This window comes from Balaenoptera borealis (genome assembly GCF_965194805.1).
Source record: "Balaenoptera borealis genome assembly, chromosome: 3".
Classification (NCBI taxonomy): domain Eukaryota; kingdom Metazoa; phylum Chordata; class Mammalia; order Artiodactyla; family Balaenopteridae; genus Balaenoptera; species Balaenoptera borealis.
Genome location: NC_138866.1, coordinates 12,312,531 through 12,331,996, shown reverse-complemented (window position 1 = coordinate 12,331,996; position 19,466 = coordinate 12,312,531). Strand labels below are relative to the sequence as shown.

At 38.9% G+C, this 19,466-nt stretch overlaps 1 protein-coding gene across 3 annotated transcripts in view; it reads right to left on the bottom strand.

Moving 5' to 3' along the window:
- The window catches only part of TC2N (tandem C2 domains, nuclear), a 46,432-nt gene extending 33,082 nt beyond the window's left edge, over positions 1-13,350 (bottom strand). For 2 of the 3 annotated variants that reach the window (XM_082384553.1, XM_082384555.1), the window contains exon 1: positions 13,265-13,350. The gene's annotated coding sequence lies outside the window, so the exon portion shown is untranslated. Of the gene's footprint in view, positions 1-12,653; positions 13,076-13,264 lie in introns of those variants that run through there. The other variant, XM_082384554.1, reaches the window with a different exon arrangement.
- Between the last annotated feature and the right edge of the window lie 6,116 nt (positions 13,351-19,466).

The following is a 19,466-nucleotide window of genomic DNA, read 5'->3' as shown; positions in this document are numbered from 1 at the left end:
TAAATGGCACCTTTTCTTCCATTATACCTTGTAACTGATTTCTGGGGTTTTTTAAATTTATACATTTTTCAAAGGTCCTTTTCAGTGTCAGTTTAGAGGATGCATTCCCTGACCACCCAGATCATACTAATTTCTCTCATCTTTAAACATCTAGTGAATTAAAAAAAAAAAAGTTTTACATTTTTCATGACATTTCATGACACCTGTTCTATCTCCCCTACTAGAATAAAAACTTTTCAGAAACAATGTTGTACTCACTTTCTACTTAAAACTCAGAACCTTGTATGATGCTGGGAATTTAGCAGGAACTCAGCAAATATGTAGTTGATAGATAAGGAAACAAAGTATAATAACTAGCTTATATAAAAACTCCTAACATACTCATCAAACAACATTTCTGACCTCAGTAAGCTTGCAAATACTTAACATTAATCATGAGGGGAATGTGAGAGGACTGGTTAAAAATGATTACTACTTCTGGGGGTAAAGTTTTCAAAGCTGATGGCCTTGAGTCATCCAAAATGAATTGGAGAAGATGGGAGAGGGATGCATAAAAGGAAACAAGTTTATATAAATAAGAATAAGGGAGCTAGAGTTTGCACGGATTACTGGAGAGTAGAGATGTGTACACAGAGAGAAGCATAGACATCAGTAGAGGGTCCCACTTAAGTATTCAGCAGAGTGTTGATCAGAGAATGCATGCAAGAAAACTACACAAGACTGGGGGAAGACCACCAGAAAAGGTTAAAAGACCATAACAACACTCACCAAGGTCAGTAATAATGCCTGTCCCCACCAACAAAACTGGAAAAACCTCACACAGGATATTGAATAGAGGACTCAGAGAGTCTTGCCTCAGTGGTGGGGAATAAATAGCCCTAAACTAAAGACTAGTCTGACCTAATAAATCTTAAAATCAAGACTCAAAAGGATCAAACTATTTCTAAGAAACTTAACTATGCCCAAAATAAAAAATAATTACAGAAATCTAAAAATATACAGCATGCAAGGTAAAATTTACATTGTCTGGTAGCAGCCAATAAAAAATTACCAGACATTCAAAGAAGGGGAAAAAAATTATGAGGAGAAAAATCAATCTATTGAAACCAACACAGCAATGAAATGAACAGTTAAGGACATCAAAATAGTTATAAGTGATTCTATATGTTCAAAAAGTTAAATAGAAACTTGGAAGGTACAAAAAAAGACGCAAATCCAACTTCTAAAGATGAAAACTATAATGTCTGAGATGGAACATACACTGGATGGGATTAATAGCAGATTAGATATTGCAAAAGAAACAATAAAGTACAGTAATAAGAGACCCAAAATGAAATACAGAGAGAAAAAGAATAAAAACAAAATGAAAAGAGCATCTGTGACCCATGGGACAATTTCAAGCAGCCTAATACACATGTAATTGAAATTCATGAAGATGGGGGGAGGCAGGAAAAATATTTGAAGAAATAATATTAAAATTTTCCAAATATGATACCTACAAAGCTCAGGTCTAAGAAACTCAACGAACACTAAGCTCAGGAAGTATGAAGAAAACTATGCCAAGGCACATCATATTAACATGGCTCAAAACCGGTGATGAAAAGGAAATCTTAAAAGCAGTTGAAAAAAAAGACATGTTATATACACATAGGAACAGTGATAATACCAGCATAGTTATCATTGGGAACAATACAAGTAAGGAAACAGTGGAGCAAAAATCTTTAAAGTATTGAAAGGAAAAAAAAAAAAACTGTCAACATCTAATTTGATACCTGAAGAAAATCTTTCAAAAAAGGAAGCGACAAGAAGAGTTTTTTGGACATAAAAAATTGAATGAATGCACCACCAGCAGATCCATACTACAAGAAGTGTTCAAGGACATCCTTCAGGTAGAAGAATAATACCAGATGAAATATAAACCCACACACAAAGAATTGAGAGTACCACAGATAAATATGTAAGATTTATTATAAAAGATTATTGATGCTTAGACAAAAATAATAACATGGTGATGTGGGGTTTATAGCATATGTAAAAGTAAAATGCATAACATCAATAGCACAAAGGCCAGCAGGGAAGAATAGAGTATTCTACTGTAAGGTCCTTGTAGAAGATGTGATGCGGTATATGTAACACCATTTGAAGGTAGACTGTGGGAAGTTAAAAATATGTACTATAAACTATATAGTAACCACTAAAGTAAGAAAACAGAGGTGCAATTAATAAGCCAACAAAGGAGATCAAATGGAATCATACCTTTAAAATACTCAATTGATATAAAAGCATAAAAAGAAGAAAGGGTAAACAAAGAACAGATGGGATGAACAGAAAAAAAGCAAGATGATTGATTTAAACCTAACCATATCAATAACCACACTAAGTGTGAATGCTCTACGTATGCCAATTAAAAGTTAGAGATTGGGGCTTCCCTGGTGGCGCAGTGGTTGAGAATCTGCCTGCCAATGCAGGGGACACGGGTTCGAGCCCTGGTCCGGGAAGATCCCACATGTCGCGGAGCAACTAGGCCTGTGAGCCACAACTACTGAGCCTGCGCGTCTGGAGCCTGTGCTCCGCAACAAGAGAGGCCGCGATAGTGAGAGGCCCGTGCACCGCGATGAAGAGTGGCCCCCGCTTGCCACAACTAGAGAAAGCTCTCGCACAGAAACGAAGACCCAACACAGCCAAAAATAAATAAATAAATTAATTTTTAAAAAAAATGTTAGAGATTGTTAGATTGGATTAAAAAAAGCATGGCCCAAGTATATGCTACTTAAACATACTTTAAATATAAAGACACAAATAAGTTAAAAGTAAAAGGATGAACACTCTTCATGAATATAGACACAAAAATCCTCAACAAAATACTAGCAAACTGAATCCAGAAAATTATAAAAAGAATTACATATCATAAACAAGTGAGATCTATCCCAGGATTGCAACATTGGTTTAACATCTGAAAATCAATTCATATAATACATTATAATGTAGAATAAGGGACAAAAACTATATGATCATCTCAATAGATACCAAAAAAAGATTTGAAAATCCAACACTCATTCATGATTTTAAAAAGCTGAGCAAACTAGGAATAGAAGAGAATCTTCTCAACATAATAAAGAGCATCTATGAAAAATCTACTGCTAACATCATAGTAATTGCTAAAAGACTGAATGCTTTCCCTCTCAACCCAGGCAAAAGATAAGGATCCACTCTCACCACTTCTGTTCAACACGTAATAGATATTCTAGCCAGGGCAACTAGACTAGAAAGATATAAAAGGCATCCATATTGGAAATGAAGGTGTAAAACTCTATTTACAGACCAACATGGTCTTGTAAATAAAAAGAGTCAAAGGAATACACTAAAAACCTACTAGAAGTAATACACAAGTTGAGTACAGTAGCAGGATATAAGATCAATACACAAAATCAGTTATGTTTCTATACTAACAATGAACAGCCTAAAAATGAAATTAAGAAATCCATTCCATTCATAATAACAGGCAAAAACATAACAAAACAAAACAAAAAACAACCCTAACATACCTAGGAATACTTTAACAAAGAAATGCAAGACTTGTACACTGAAAACTACAAAACATTACTAAAAGATATTAAAGAAGACATCAATAGGGACTTCCCCGGTGGTCCAGTGGTAAAGAATCCACCTTCCAATGCTGGGGATGCAGGTTCGATACCTGGAAAATGCAGGGGATGTGGGTTCGATCCCACATGCCACAGGGCAACTAAGCCCACACACCACAACTACTGAACTCACACACCTCAACTAGAGAGCCCGCGTGCTGCAAACTACAGAGCCCACGCACTCTGGAACCGACGCGCCACAACTACAGAGCCCATGTGCCCTGGAGCCCATGCACCACAACTAGAGAGAGAAAACTCACACACAACAACTAGAGAGAAGCCCGCGCACTGCAACAAGGAGCCCACGCACTGCAACGAAAAAGATCCCGCATGCCTCAATGAAGATCCCGCGTGCTGCAACTAAGATCCAACACAGCCAAAAAAATAAAGAAAATTTTAAAAAATAAAATAAAGTCTTCAAAAAAAAAAAAAAAAAAGGAGACATCAATAAATGAAAAGACGTTCCATGGTCATGGATTGTAAGACATAATATTGTTAAGATTTCAATACTCCCCAAACTGGTCTACAGATTCAACACAATCCATATAAAAATCCCTTCCAGCTCCTTTACAGAAACTGATAAGGTAATCCTAAAACTCATGGAAATGCAAAAGACACAGAATAGCCAAAACAATCTTGAAAAAGAAGAACAAAGTTGCAAGTCATACTTCCTGACCTGAAAATTTACTGCAAAGCTACAGTAATCAAGACTGGTATCAGCATAAGGACAGACATATAGGTCAATGCAATAAAATTGAGAACCCAGAAATAAATCCTTACATGTATGGTCAGTTGATTTTTACAAAGGTGCCAAAAAACTTTAAAGGGAAACGAACAGTCTTTTCAAACAAGGGATGCTGGGACAACTGATATCCACACGCAAAAAAAAAAAAAAAAAAAGAATTTGGACAACTATCTCACACTGTACACAAAAACTAAGTAAAAATTGATCCAAATCTATATGTAAGAGCTAAAACTACAAAATTGCTAGAAGAAAACATAGGAGTAATTCTTCTTGAACTTGGCAATGATTTCTTAGTTAAGACACCAAAAGCACAAGCAATGAAAGAAAAATTTGAGGGCTTCCCTGGTGGTGCAGTGACTTGAGAATCCTCCTGCCAATGCAGGGGGCACAGGTTTGAGCCCTGGTCCGGGAAGATCCCACATGCTGTGGAGCAAGTAAGCCCACGAGCCACAACTACTGAGCCCACATGCTGCAAATACTGAAGCCCCTGCGCCTAGAGCCCATGCTCCGTAACAAGAGAAGCCACCGCAAGGAGAAGCCCGCGCACCACAACGAAGAGGAGCCTCTGCTCGTTACAACTAGAGAAAGCCCGTGCACAGCAATGAAGACCCAACACAGCCAAAAATAAATAAATAAAATAAATTTATTAAAAAGAAAGAAAAATGTGTTATATTAGACTTAATCAAAAGTAAAAATGTTGTGCTTCAAAAGACACCATCGGGCTTCCCTGGTAGCAGAGTGGTTAAGAATCCGCCTGCCAATGCAAGGGTGAGCCCTGGTCTGGGAAGATCCCACATGCCGCGGAGCAACTAAGCCCGTGCACCGCAATGAACAGTAGGCCCCGCTTGCCGAAACTAGAGAAAGCCCGCGTGCAGCAACCAAGACCCAACGCAGCCAAAAAATAAATTTTAAAAATTTTTTTAAATTAAAAAAAAAAAAAGTGAAAAGACAACTTAGAGTATGGGAGAAAATATGTGCAAATCATACATCCAATAAGGGGCTTATATCCAGAATATAAAAAAACTATTACAACTCAATAATAAAAAGAAAAATAACACAATTTAAAAAGGATTTGAACAGACACTTCTCCAAGTGGCAAAAAAAGTACATAAAAAGTACATAAAAACATATTCAAAACCATTATTCATTAAGGAAATGCAAATTTAAACTACAATGAGATAATACTACACACTTATTAGAAATGATGAAATTGCAAAGACTGACCATTCCAAGTGTTTACAAGCATGTAGAACAAGTAGAACTCTCATATTCAACTGGTGGGAATATAAAATAGTTTGGCAGTTTAGGTTAAACATACACCTACCCTATGATCCAGACATTTCATTCCCAGGTATTTACTCAAGAAAAAAGAAATCTTATGTCCATACAAAGACTGGTGCATTAGTGTTCATAGCAACTCTATTTGCAAAAGCCAAAAGCCAGAAACTATCAAATGTCCATCAACAGGTGAATAAACAAATTGTGGTATACCTGAATAACCAATCTGTGATTAGTGTCTTTCCACCTGTACTGGTAGATTTTCCAGTACTAAAAAATTCTCATTCATTATCTCTTTAAATATTGCTTTTGCCCATTCTCTATCTCTTTTCTTTCAGGAACTCCACTTACTAGACTTTCTCACTATAACTTCTCATTCTGATCATTCTAATTTTCATGTATCTTCATTTCTTTTATATTTTCCATTTCTGTATCTTTGAGCTGTATTCTGAATGATTTATTCTGATCTATATTCCAGTTAATTCATTCTCCCTTGGGGTTTGCCTAATTGCCTTATCTGTGGTTAAACTTAACAAATGAGTTTTGAGTTTTTATTACTGCATTTTTCATTAATAGAAATTACATTCAGTTCCTCTTTTCAACCAGCTTTGTACCTCTGTCACTTTTCAGACTCCTGCTCCCTGCATATATTTTCAAATGTGCCTTTTACTTACTTAAATAGAGCCCATCATGGTTATTTTAATAATAACTAGTAATTATAATATATAAGCCTTTGCAAGTTTTCTTCTAAATGTCTATTGTTTCTGCTGATTCTTGTTCAGGTTGTCTTATTTCCTTGTGCACTTGGTTATCTTTGACAAATTATCCATTGACCTCAAAACTTTACTGGTAGGACTTTTTTTAAGCCAAAGATGAAAGTAAACTCCTACAGAGAATATTTGCCTTTGTTTACTATATCATTTTAAATTCATTCCTTGACATATAACCCAATTTAAAAATGAGCAAAGGATGCAAACAGACATTTCCCCTCCCCCCCCAAAAAAATAGACAATTGGCCAATAAAGACACGAAAAGGCGCTCAACAGCATCAGTTATTAGGGAAATACAAATCAAAACCTCAATGAGATACCACTCCACCCACAGTAGGATAGCTATAATCAAAAAGACAGACAAAAATAAATGTTGATGAGGATGGAGAAACTAGAACCCTCATACATTGCTGGTAGGAATGAAAACTGGTGTAGCTGCTTTGGAAAACAGTTTGGCAGTTCCTCAAAACAAACACAGAATTACCATATGACCCAGCAATTCCATTTGTAGGTAAATGGAGAATGAAAATATATTTCCTATGAAAATGGAAAATACATTTCCACACAAAAACCTGTATGCAAATGTTCATAGCAGCATTATTCGTAATAGCCAAAAAATGGATATAACCATCAACTAAGGAATGGGAAAACAAAACGTGGTATTAACCATACAATGGAATATTATTCAGCCATTAAAAAGAATGAAGTACTGATTCATGGTAAACATGAATAATCCTTGAAAAGATTATGCTAAGTGAAATAAGACACAAAAGACATATTGTATGATTTCATTCATATGAAATGCTCAAAATAAGCAAATCATACAGACAAAAGTAGATTAGAGTTTGCCAGGGGTTGAGGGAAAAAGGGGAAATGGGGAATGACTGTGAATGGGTATAAGGTTTTTTTTCTGGGGGTAATAAAAATGTTCTGGAATTAAATAGTGATGATGGTTGTACAACTTTATGAACATATGAAAACCCACTGAATTATACACTCTCAAGAGTGAATTTTATGGCATATGAATTATATCTAAAAAATAAAAGATTTTTTTAAAATTCACATCTTGAAATTTTTTTAGACCACCAAGGTGATGTGTACTTCCCTCATGATCTGGTAGTTACGACTGCCCAAGGACAGGTTTTTTTTCCCTTCTGCTTTACTTGGCCTGAAGACAATTTTCCTTGCAGATCCTTGAAGAAGGTTGAGTTTTCATCCTTTCCATGACGTCAAAGACCTTTGGGATCCCAGAATTATGGGCAGAAAGTCTCTTGTTAGCTAACCTTGAATGAGCCCTGGGCTGACTTCTAACTATACCTCTGGTCCTACAAATCTACCAGATTCTTATTCAAATCCAATCAAGTTCCCTGAGTTTAGCAAATACCCTCAAAGCAAGTAAGACTTAAGGGCTCCTATAGTCTCTCAGATTTTCAGCTTTCTCTTAGATTTTGACATATTAAATCCTAAGTACCTTAAAAATTTTTTTAAATAGAGCTATTCTTTTTTTAAATACAGCTATAGTCAGTGTGAAGGTTTTTCCAAATGTCTTAACTATATTCCAAAAGTGCAAATCCAATATTTACTTTTCAAGTTAAAGTTAACTCTAGTGAGTTAGGACAGGATTTGCAAAAACTAAAGACAGCCTAATATAAACCACAATAAAGTAGCTTTAGAAGTACTTGTGGGGCTTCCCTGGTGGCGCAGTCGTTGAGAATCTGCCTGCCAATGCAGGGGACACGGGTTCGAGCCCTGGTCTGGGAAGATCCCACATGCCGCGGAGCAACTAGGCCTGTGAGCCACAACTACTGAGCCTGCGCGTCTGGAGCCTGTGCTCCGCAACGAGAGAGGCCGTGACAGTGAGAGGCCCGTGCACCACAATGAAGAGTGGCCCCCGCTCGCCACAACTAGAGAAAGCCCTCGCAGAGAAATGAAGATCAAAAATAAATTAATTAATTAATAAAAAAAAAAAAAAAGAAGAAGTACTTGTGACCTCGGATGAATACAGTAGATATTTAAGACTTAGATAACATACTCCTGTATACTAAGATGAAAAGTTTACTTTAGAAAAAAATTAAACTTTAATTTGAGTTTTAAAAGAAGCATGGGTGGGTGACCTGTCTCTTAGGTATGGAGGCTCTTTTACAACTAAAGTAAAAGTAAGATTGCAGCAAGGATACACAAAGAGACCAAAGAAAGGACAGCCCAGAAACATATGAACATATGTATGGAAACTTGATATATGATACTTATAGATTACTGAGAGGAAAAACAGAATATTCAATAAACTATGCTGGGAAAAACTGACAACCTATATGAAAAAAAAAAATGAAACTGGATCCCCACTTCACACCACACAAAAATCAATTTCACATGGACTAAGGACACAAATATGAAAGGCAACATTTTAAAGCTTTTAGAAGAAAATATCAGACTATATCTTTATGACCTCAGGGAAGGGAAAGATTTGTTAAACAAGATGTCAAAAGAACAAACCATAAGGAAAAGGCTGACATATTCAACTACATTAAACTACAGAATGGGTCTATCAAAAACCACTATAAAGAAAGTGAAAGACAAGCTACTTACTGGGAAAAAGATATTTGTCACATGCATAATTGACAAGGGATTAGTACCCAGAAAAAAAATATATATATATATATTTTTTTCTAGAAATCAATTTCAAAAAGACAAAAAAATTAAGAATGGGCAAAAAATATAAACAGCCATCCCACTGAATAGGAACTATGAAAGATTCAACATCATCAGTAATTAAAGAAATGTAAATTAAACCCTACCATTTCTCGTCTACCAGATTGTTGAAAAGAAAAAATTCAGATAATTACAAATGTACAAATATCTCAAATGTTGTTGAGAAAGGGAACAAAGTGAACACTTATACGCTGCTTGTGATAGTATAAACTGGTACAACCACTTTACAAAGCAATTCAGCGTTACCTAGCAAAACTGAAGATCCACAACTCTAGGCAAAAAACATAGGAAATTCTTGTACATGGACACAGAGAAACACAGATTGGACAGTAATAACAAAACAGCTTTCAATGGCAAAAAGTAAAACTAAATTTAAAAAAAGAAGACTGAAAACACCCTAAATATCCATTAACAGGAGGATGGATAAACAGCTGTAAATTCGTATAACAGAATAGCAAAAAAAGCAAATGAACTATAACACAGCAACACAGATGAATCTCATAAATATAATTTGTGCCCCAAAACAGTCAAGGAATAAACAAAACTAAACACTACATTACTTATGAATACCTATGTATGTAGTAAAACTCTACAGAAAATCAAGGAACATGGAAAGAGAAAGACACAATCAGGGAGAAAGATATAATTAGGGCTTCAAAAATATTATGTATTATTTCTAATGCATGATATAGGTACCGGGCATTTATTTGTATTCTCTAAATCTGTAGACGTGTCAAAAGTACTATTCTGCACATATGAAATAATTTTTCACTTAAAAATTAACCAAACACAGTAACAACCTAGATGGGAAAAGAATTTGAATAAGAATAGATACACGTATAACTGAATCACTCTGAAACTATCACAATATTGTTAATCAACTATACTCCAATATAAAATAAAAAGTTAAAAAAATAAATTTTAAAAAATTAAAAATAAAAATTAAGCAAATACATGTTGTGGTAGAAAATATGAAAAATACATAAAACTATAGGAAGAAAATTAAAATTATCAATAACCCCATCATCCTGAAATAACTATAATACTTAAAAGAAATAAATATACTTAAATGGTATGTCTTCTTCTACTCTCTATTTTGTATTGGTTTGGTTTTGGTTTTGGCCTTGGCCGTGCAGCGTCTTAGTTCCCAGACCAGGGATCGAACCCATGCCCCCTGTAATGGAAGTGTGGAGTCCTAACCACTGGACCGCCAGGGAATTCACATTTTACTCTCTACTTTTATTTACTCTTTTTTTTTTTACAGCTTTATTGAGGTATTGACTTACAGTGAATTGCACATATTTAAAATGTACAATTACATGAGTCAGACATATGTATACAGTGGTGAAAGCATCTTCACAATCAAGAAAACTAATATACCAATGAATACATCCACCATCCCTAAAAGTTTCCTCATACCCCCTTTGAATCCATCCCCCTTTTCTTTCCCTTGCCACTCCCCGCCTCAGGTAACCACTTATCTGTCTTCTGTTACTTTAGTTTGCAGTTTCTAGAATTTTTTCAGGTATAGTCTGGGCATAATTTATTCATATGTTTCACTTTAGTACATACTGCCACCAATTTACACTTTTACCAGCAGAGTACAAGAGTTCCAGTTGTTCCACATCCTTATCAACACTTGACTGTTTGCCTTTTCCATTTTTAGCCATTCTTTTCATATCCTAAGGAACATACACATAAAACTACTGCCTGAGCAACAACAAAAATTAAACTTTCAATGAAGACTGGAGTGAAACTCATAAAGAACTTTTCATCTAAGAGCATTTTCCCTTAAATGCATAATAATAATTGAAGCAAAGGCCCTAACTGATGTATGCCTCATGAATTCTGATTTAGCCAAAATGTCTGATACCTACATAAGATTTTTAGAAGAGTCATTGAGATACACACTAGAAAAATCACATGACAAAAGTAAGTTGGAAGTATCCAAGTACTGGAACTCAGGTGAAATACAATCCAACAGTTTGTTAAAGTGTGACTTTGACACTGATAAAAACACCTGAACCCAACAGACCAAAATACCACTAAAATAGTGTTCATAATTTGAATTGGGGAGATTAAACACTTACAGTTTTGTCAATATGCGCAGCAACTTGCAGTCAGCTTCCCATGCTGGGTGATGCACTTTAACATAAAAGTATTCTATTGGCCTTATATTCTTTCCAATCTGACTATAAACTCCCCTATCACTCTACCACCCTATCACTCCTCCTTCAAATCTTTGTGTCTCAAAATAAGGATTCTACACTGACTATCTTTATTTCTTCATCCTCTATTTACTCCTCAAAGTCCTTCAAATTTGGCTTCCAACCTTATCATTTTACTTAAATTACGTTTGTTGAGTTCAATGACATACTCCTAACTACCAAAACCAACAGGCACTTTATCAGCCCCAATCTTCCTGATTCCTCTGATTCATTTGACCCTAAAACAGATTTCTATCCTTATGAAAACTCTTCCGTCTCCTGGCTTCTAGGACACCACTGTCTATTAGTTTGCTTCCTTCTTTCCTGAAGGTTCTGCCTTGGTCTCCTTGGCTGTCTCTACCCATCATTTAAGTCCTGCTGTTTTCCATCCTTGGTCTTCCTCTTTTCTTACTCTACTAACTGGAATGTTTTCTTCCACTCTCACAAGATTAACTATCACAAATCCATGGGTGGTTCCAACATTCACAACTCCGATCCTGACTTCAGAAAATCCCGCTACCAACATATCTAACTGCCAACTAGGCAGCTCAGCCAGATGTCCTACAAGAATCACAAACTCATTTTTTCTCAACCTGAATTAGCCCCTCAATTTGTTAGTTTTATTTGTGAATACACAATTATAACTCAAGTGGAGCCAATAAAATACAAGAGGAACTTAAAATTGTTTCTTCTTCAAGGGTTAAAAAAAAAAGCAAATTTTTATGAAGGCTTTTTCTTCCAGTTATGAAGACACTCAAAGTCATTAGCAAAAACCACAAAATACAAAATATATGATAAAAAACCAAATCTCCTCGAATCCCAGCTCTCAGAGGCAAGCAATATAAATCTCTCCTTCCAGAAAGAGCAATTTTTAGCCATGATAAAGTTCCATATGGAAATATTAAATTGGTTAAGTAGGCGGTGGTGTTGCTATTAACTCTTAATATTTCCAGGCTATTTATAACAGTATCAGTCAGGGAAAACACCTCTATTAACTGCCTACCTGGAGTGAGAATCAGTATATTTTAAATACGAAAGCAATCCTTTTACATGCTGTATTTTAAGCACTCTAAAGGAATCAATGTTTTTGGCTTGGCATCTATCTTGCCTATACCTGCACGTCCACCTGTGTGCGACATACCCACGATTCACGCACAGTACTTCCTTGATTTAAAGAAAACCATAGTAAAGAAAGAAGAAGGAAAAAAAAAATTGGAGGAGATAGATACAAACCGAATCTAAAAACCTAGCTGGGTAGATAATTCATGTTTTGCAAAAACCAAAACAAAGTGATGTTTACCAGCCCTTCGCCGCTTCAAAAAGTTTCAGAAACTTCAGAGATAAAAACCATCCGCTAACCGGTTCTCATCAGACTCTCCAGGCAAAGGAAATGCGTTCGCTTTCTTCTTAACCCAGAGGCCAGAGCCCACCTGGGGCCGGCGGTCGCAAGCGCGCGCCCAGGGCAGGGAGCACGGCGCGCGGCCGGCCCCGCCGGGGCTGGGGTCTCCCCTCCGTCCGGCCCGCGGGTCCCAACGAGCCGACCGGTGAGCCCAGCGGACCTACAGCCCACCGTGCTCCCACAAAACGAGTCCCTGCCCTCCCGGCCTCGGAAATCGCGGCTGTCGAGGGGCCCCAAACCTCCCTCAGGCCTCCGGAGAGCAGGCGTCGCTGAGGAGACTCGGCCCCGCGAGGCTGGGGGCGACGAGGCTACTCTGCCGTCCGCGAGTCCCACCGGGAGGGTAGGGAAGCAGCCGCTCGAGGCCCGCGCCACGCTGCTCGCCCGGGGAAGCACCCGCGACCCCACATCTGAGCCCCCCACCCCCCGGCCCCCTCCCCCGCCGTGTCCCCGGGATCTCCACGCGCCGCTCTCGGGGAGCCCCCGCCTCACACCGCGCTGAGGTGGCCAGTTACCTGCTCGAGGCAGTGAGCGTTCTGGCGTTGCCGCCCGCGGGAACAGCGATCCGGTCACCTCGCGCGGCCGCGCCCCGAGGCCCCGCCCCCTCTCCAGGTTTTCCCCCCCACCCCCGCCCCGCCCTCCCCAGGTCCGCCCCGCCCTCCCCAGGTCCGCCCCGCCTGCCGGGAGGTGCAAGCCGAGGGGCGGGACGGGGAGGGGCCGTCCGTCAGTGTACCTGAGCGCCAGGCGCCTGCGCCCTCGGCTCCTCCCCTCCTCGCCTCTCCCAGCCGCGGTTCTCGGGTGCGCCCTCTGGAAAGGAACAAAATGAAGCCAGGCAGAGTTTGGAGTGTGTTGAGGGGTCAGACGGGAGATAAAAGATAGAGAGGGGTATAGTGGGAAAGCAGCTGACCTGATGAACCTCCTTGAATAGGGAAGGAAGGAGCAGTTTCTCTTGCCAGAAGATATTTCTGCACGCAGAGAAACTTCTTGGAAGCAGAGAAACTTTTCTTAGTTGTGTTACTGGTCTTCAGTGTTTACATCCTAATTATAAAGTCTTTGAGAATCAGCTCGCAACTCTTCACTGTTGTGACTTTACATTTCCTACTGCTTTGCTAGCAGCAGGTACGTTGGAAGGAATCCCAAAGGTATCCACTACCTGCCCCACCCCCATTCTATGCTGGAATCCCCTCTGGCACCCTGGCAAGGAGTTGACTGGCCCTTTTTTGCCTTCGTTGCTGGAAATCTCAACACTGTACTTGGAAAGCTGTTGAGTGAATTCCTAGGTTATCTGTTGATGAATGGCTAAGCTTTTGAGAGGCTGCTGGATTGTAAATTGAAGGTGATAATTTTCTTCCTGGAGAGTAGCCTTTCCCAAAATGGGTTCTGTTAATCTCCAGGCCCTAGATGCTGCAGTGGGAGTTGGGATGGTTGGGAGGTGGAGAGGAGGCCTAGATCCTGAGAACAAATTAATCTGGGGAAAGAGGCACAATATAGTTACTCCTTGAGTTGACAAGGCATTCAAGGCCTAAGAACTGTGTTTTACTTTGTATCATCCTATATTTCTCAAATTTACTGGACCTGAGGAGTGACAGAATATGCCACCCCAAAATATGCCACTTTGGCATAAAGATTATTTTGAGTTAAAGGCACTTGAGAATCAGATGGAAGAAGGACCTCTGATCTTCCTTTTTCTTCCGAAAAGCAGGAGATGGAACTCCCAAGTGAACGATGTCCTCCCGCTACCCTGAGGAAAGAAACAGTCTTATCACCAGAGATGGGAGTCAAGAATGAGGGAAATCTATACAGACAAACCTTGTTAAACTAACCCTTATCTTCATAGCCACTTCTCCACTATTAACTGCCCTAGCTCAAGCCCCTTTGTTTTGTCCCATTTTCACTACTTACTACTTTGTCCAACTTAGTACGTGCTCAGCTCTAACTGCTTCTTTGGTCTTCATTGTCTTGTGGGTGCGCCCATGTACATGTAAAAAATCTTTATGTGTTGCTGCTGTTAATCTGTCTATGTCAATTTAATTCTCAGTTCGAGGCAGAACCCCTAAGAGGGTAAAGTTTTTGCCTCTCCTCCAGACCATACAACTCTCTTCTTGAGAAATGCCAGTTACCATCCTGGGGCCTTAATGTTTCAACTAACACACTTTGATAAACACTGCTTTAAGTCCTAATATATTCACCTTCAATAATTTTTCACTCTATTACAAATGTTTGCAAAGTTCTGTACTGTTTACACAGAGCTTTCACATGAGTCATCTCATTTAAGCCTCACGATTGTGATGTTGTTCTTATCCTCATTTTACAGTTGAAAATATTGAGGGTCAAACAAACAGTGGTTACCCAAGTATAGAATCAAGATTGACTCTGGACTTAAGACTCCAAGGCTTTAAAAATATATATTATATAAAGTATGTAGATAATGTACTTTATTTAAGCGTCAAATGACTCTGTGTGATAGATATATATGTTACCAAGTCCAAGCTTGCTCTGCTCGCCACACGGACAGGCCAATAAATCGGAGATAAGGTGTTGAGACAAAGAATACGACTTTATTCGGAAAGCCCGCAGACCAAGAAGATGGCGGTCTAAAGTCTCAAAATAACCATCTTAGTGGGGTTTGGATACCAGTTTCTTTTATAGCACAGAGAGGGGAAGGAGATGAGGAAGTAAAGTAAAAGGGCCATAAGTTTTGCAAATATCCCCTGGAATGGCCAGCCTCGGGGAAGGGATGTGTTAATTTCTTCTTTCCTGTAGCCATCCACAGGTGGACAGGTTCCGGATGTTTCCCTCAGGCAGAAGGGCAGGCCATTATGTATAGACAGTATACTTTTAGTGAACAAAAGCAGCGGAATGCAAAGGTTAAAGTAAAAGAAACAGATCCAACATGTAGTCCGATTTAGCTCTTCCCTGTTACATATATATATATATATATATATATATATATATATATATATATATATATTTATATATATATTTATATATATATATTTATATATATATATATACTTTCTCTCTCTCTCTCTCATTGACCCTTAAGTACAGCACATCCTTGGTTAGCAACCTCTAGATTCCTGTATTATTTCTCCAGGGCAAGGACCTTTACCTATCTTTTACTCCCTGCAGCACCTGACATCATAGTGTAGGGCACAAAAGTGTCACTCAGATGTGCTGGAGGAACAGAGTGAATGAACGCTCAGTAGTCCTTATTGAACTGGACCAGGTGCTTGGTTCCCTGACTGAACAGCCTTAACAACCTCCTCACTGATGCAGAAGTCCCCAGACAAGAGCTTCCCAAATTGTTCCTAATTTTCTTCCATCTAAAAAGGCTTCTTGGACTTCCCTGGTGGAGCAGTGGTTAAGAATCTGCCTGCCAATGCAGGGGACACGGGTTCGAGCCCTGGTCCGGGAAGATCCCACATGACGCGGAGCAACTAAGTCCGTGTGCCACAACTACCGAGCCTGCGCTCTAGAGCCCGTGTGCCACAACTACTGAAGCGGGAGAACGTCGAGTCTGTGCTCCGCAACAAAGAGAAGCCACTGCGATGAGAAGCCCGCGGCACCGCATCGAAGAGTAGCCCCTGCTCGCCGCAACTAGAGAAAGCACACGCGCAGCAACGAAGACCCAACGCAGCCAAAAATAAATAAATAAATTTATTAAAAAAAAGAATCCAGACAAAAAGGAGCCCATAAATAAATAAATAAATATTTAAAAAACAAAGAGGCTTCTTAGAAGGATCTACTCTGCTGACAGAGTTCTTTGAAAACAATGAAACCACTTCCTTTGTTTTCTTCGAAATGTTCCTCCTTCCTGTTCCACTTTCAGAGGCAAGGCTACATTGATACGAATGGAGGATATTGTACACCTTTCTTTGTGCCTTTGTGTTCCCTCTTCCCATAGAATGATGGTTGTTGCAACATTCTGAGTGGGTTTTTTTTGTTCATTGTTTGTTTTTTAATGTTAAACATTAGTGTTTTTAATGTTTAATGTCATTACTTGAGACAGATCTAAGGAGAAAAAGAAATTTGGGTTGATGTGGGTAACACTGCTGCTTAGATTTTGCTGTGTGTATTATTTCATTTGATGGAGACAAATCACTTAATCCCTGTCCTAATCCCTTTTCATTCTTCCCTCATTTAGTACAGTTTGTAAATGCTTTGTGACTTATCCAGCCCTACCTCTCCAGCCTCCCCTGCAACTACCCACCACCACACATTTTTGACCTTCTGAATTAATTGCAATTCCCAAAGGTGCCAAATTTGCACTACTGTTCTCTTTACCTCCATTTTATGCATATCAACTGGCAAGTTCATGTTCATTCAGCTGCAGTATCACCTCTTCTGGAAGATGAAACTCCACAACACCCAGCCGAAAGTGAATGAGGTGCCCTTCCTCAGCATTCCTGCCATAATCCACCCATATCTCCATCATGGCACCTACTCAATAACTGCGATTATTGGCTTTTTTCCCTCTTTCTACTAAACTCATTCCATGTGAGTTACCAATAAACAGGAATTATGACTTCCACCTGTTCTCTGAGCACATACCATAGCCCCTGACATGTAGCTGCACTCAAATATTTGTTGAATGAACGAAAAACAAATCTTTAAAAGAATATGAATTCCTAGAGTGCTTGTGAAATAATTTTACAAATATATATGGTCATATGAACACAGTGGGTGTGGCATACCGATTTCGGCTTCCCTCCAAATGATTTCCTTCTCATTTTCTGCCTTAGAAAAACAGAACAGCAGAAGCCTATATATAGTCATTCATTCATTCATTTATTCACTTGTTCAACAAAATTTTTGAGTGCCTGTAGTATATCAAGCACCCGCTCAGAGAGAAAGTGACATTTCAACAGAGTCATGGATGCCCACCAAACCTTAATTCCTTTTTCCGGCCTCAAAGCTAAACTACATTGTCCATTTGCCTTGTATCTAGGTAAAGCTGTGTGACCAGATCTCATCAGTGGAATATGAGCATGAGTAGAGTTTCACTTCTGGACCTATGCAATTGAAAACTTGGAGTCTCTCTCCCTCTTCCCATCCCTTGACCACCTTGGACCATTGCTAAACCATGTTAACCATTGCTAAAGCTAAGAATGCAACCAGATGGAAGATGTCCTGGTTTCTGATTGACTCCAACCACCACCCACTACCCACTAATCTTGGTTGGATTGTGTTGTGAATGAAAAACAAACTTTTTTGTGTAAACTACTAATACTGGGGCATTTTTTTCCCCAACAGCTAGCTTTACTTACCTTGATTAACATTGCCGTAAATGATGACATAGAGATTACACAAAACGCTAGAAAACATCTTCTTCTGCTCTAGGCATTGCATGGGAAACATGAAACACGAAAATTGATCAGAGAAAGTATTAAGGTCATAGAGACTTTAAGTTTGTCCCAAATGGATAACGAAAAATCTTTATGGATACGCAGCTCTTTTCTCTCTCTCTGATGGCCACCCGATCCAAATGCTGACATGAAAGCAAGCATGGCGTCACCATCACATCATCATCATCTTTATCAGCCCTTGTCAGTCACTTTCATGCACTCTGAAGGGTTTCCCTGTGAGCCTCAGGAAATTCAGTGTTACTCAGAGTATGTACTAAGGAGTGATGGAAGATAGGAATACAAAGATAGGCTCTGAAGGCTCTTGAATATCTTACCAAGGAGACTGTATATTAATCTACAGGACACATAGTTGAATAAACTAGGGACTCTTTGTGGCGGGATGAGTTTTTTTCTTTTTTTCTCCTTTACTTCCCAGTTTCTCCCATAATTCTGTGAGATCTTATTCCTATATCAATAATATCTAGTGGTTCTGCTCCCCTGATTGAAGCCCTCTGGTTCACCATGCATGTGCTTGGCTGCCCAACAGGAGGATTATGTGAATTGGACCTTTCTTTCCTTCCATTATTAAAGGCAAAGTGCTGGGGTTATATGTAGGAACTACGGAAATCTGGGCAAAAAATTACACCATGGTAGAGGTCTCCCCAGAAAGGTGGTTACTTGCCCACTGGTTTCATAGTGTGAATTTATCATAGTATGGAAACTGACTTTCAGCTTTTCAAGCTCAGAAACTTGTTTCTCTTCCCCTGCAGCTTACTAAGTTAAACTCTGTTAAAGAAGAAGACTCAGCCAGGCTCACTAGAGGTTGAACTAGACAATAGGGCCTATTAATATTAATAGGGCCTGTCTATTAAAATAACATAAGAAATAGAATTATTTTAGGTCCCAGACATCTGTATCTAAAGGTGAAAATACTACACCCTGCAGAAACAGCCATACAGGAAGCTAAATGATAATCAGAAGGTTGTCTGGGGAGGGATATGGAACCAAAATTAGAAGAGTTAGGAGGAATATTGATTGATTAATAGCATCAAGTTATGATCGCCATCATCAATACCACAGAACAGAGTGGTCTGTCACAGTTGCAGATAAGCTGTGTGATTCCACTCACCAAGTGTACAGTCAGAGTCACAGGCCTTCTTCTCTGTAGTAGATTACAGTACTGGCTTCAGCCCTCACTGTATCCATACTCTTTGCCATGACTTTGAAGTTCCTTCCACTCAAGGAGTGGAATATATTTCCCTACCCCTTGATTATAGGTTCAGCCATGTCACTTGCTTTGACCAATAAAATGAGATGGAATAGTGTTCAAGTTCTGAGCCTAGGCCTAAAGAGGCCTCAGATGTTTCTG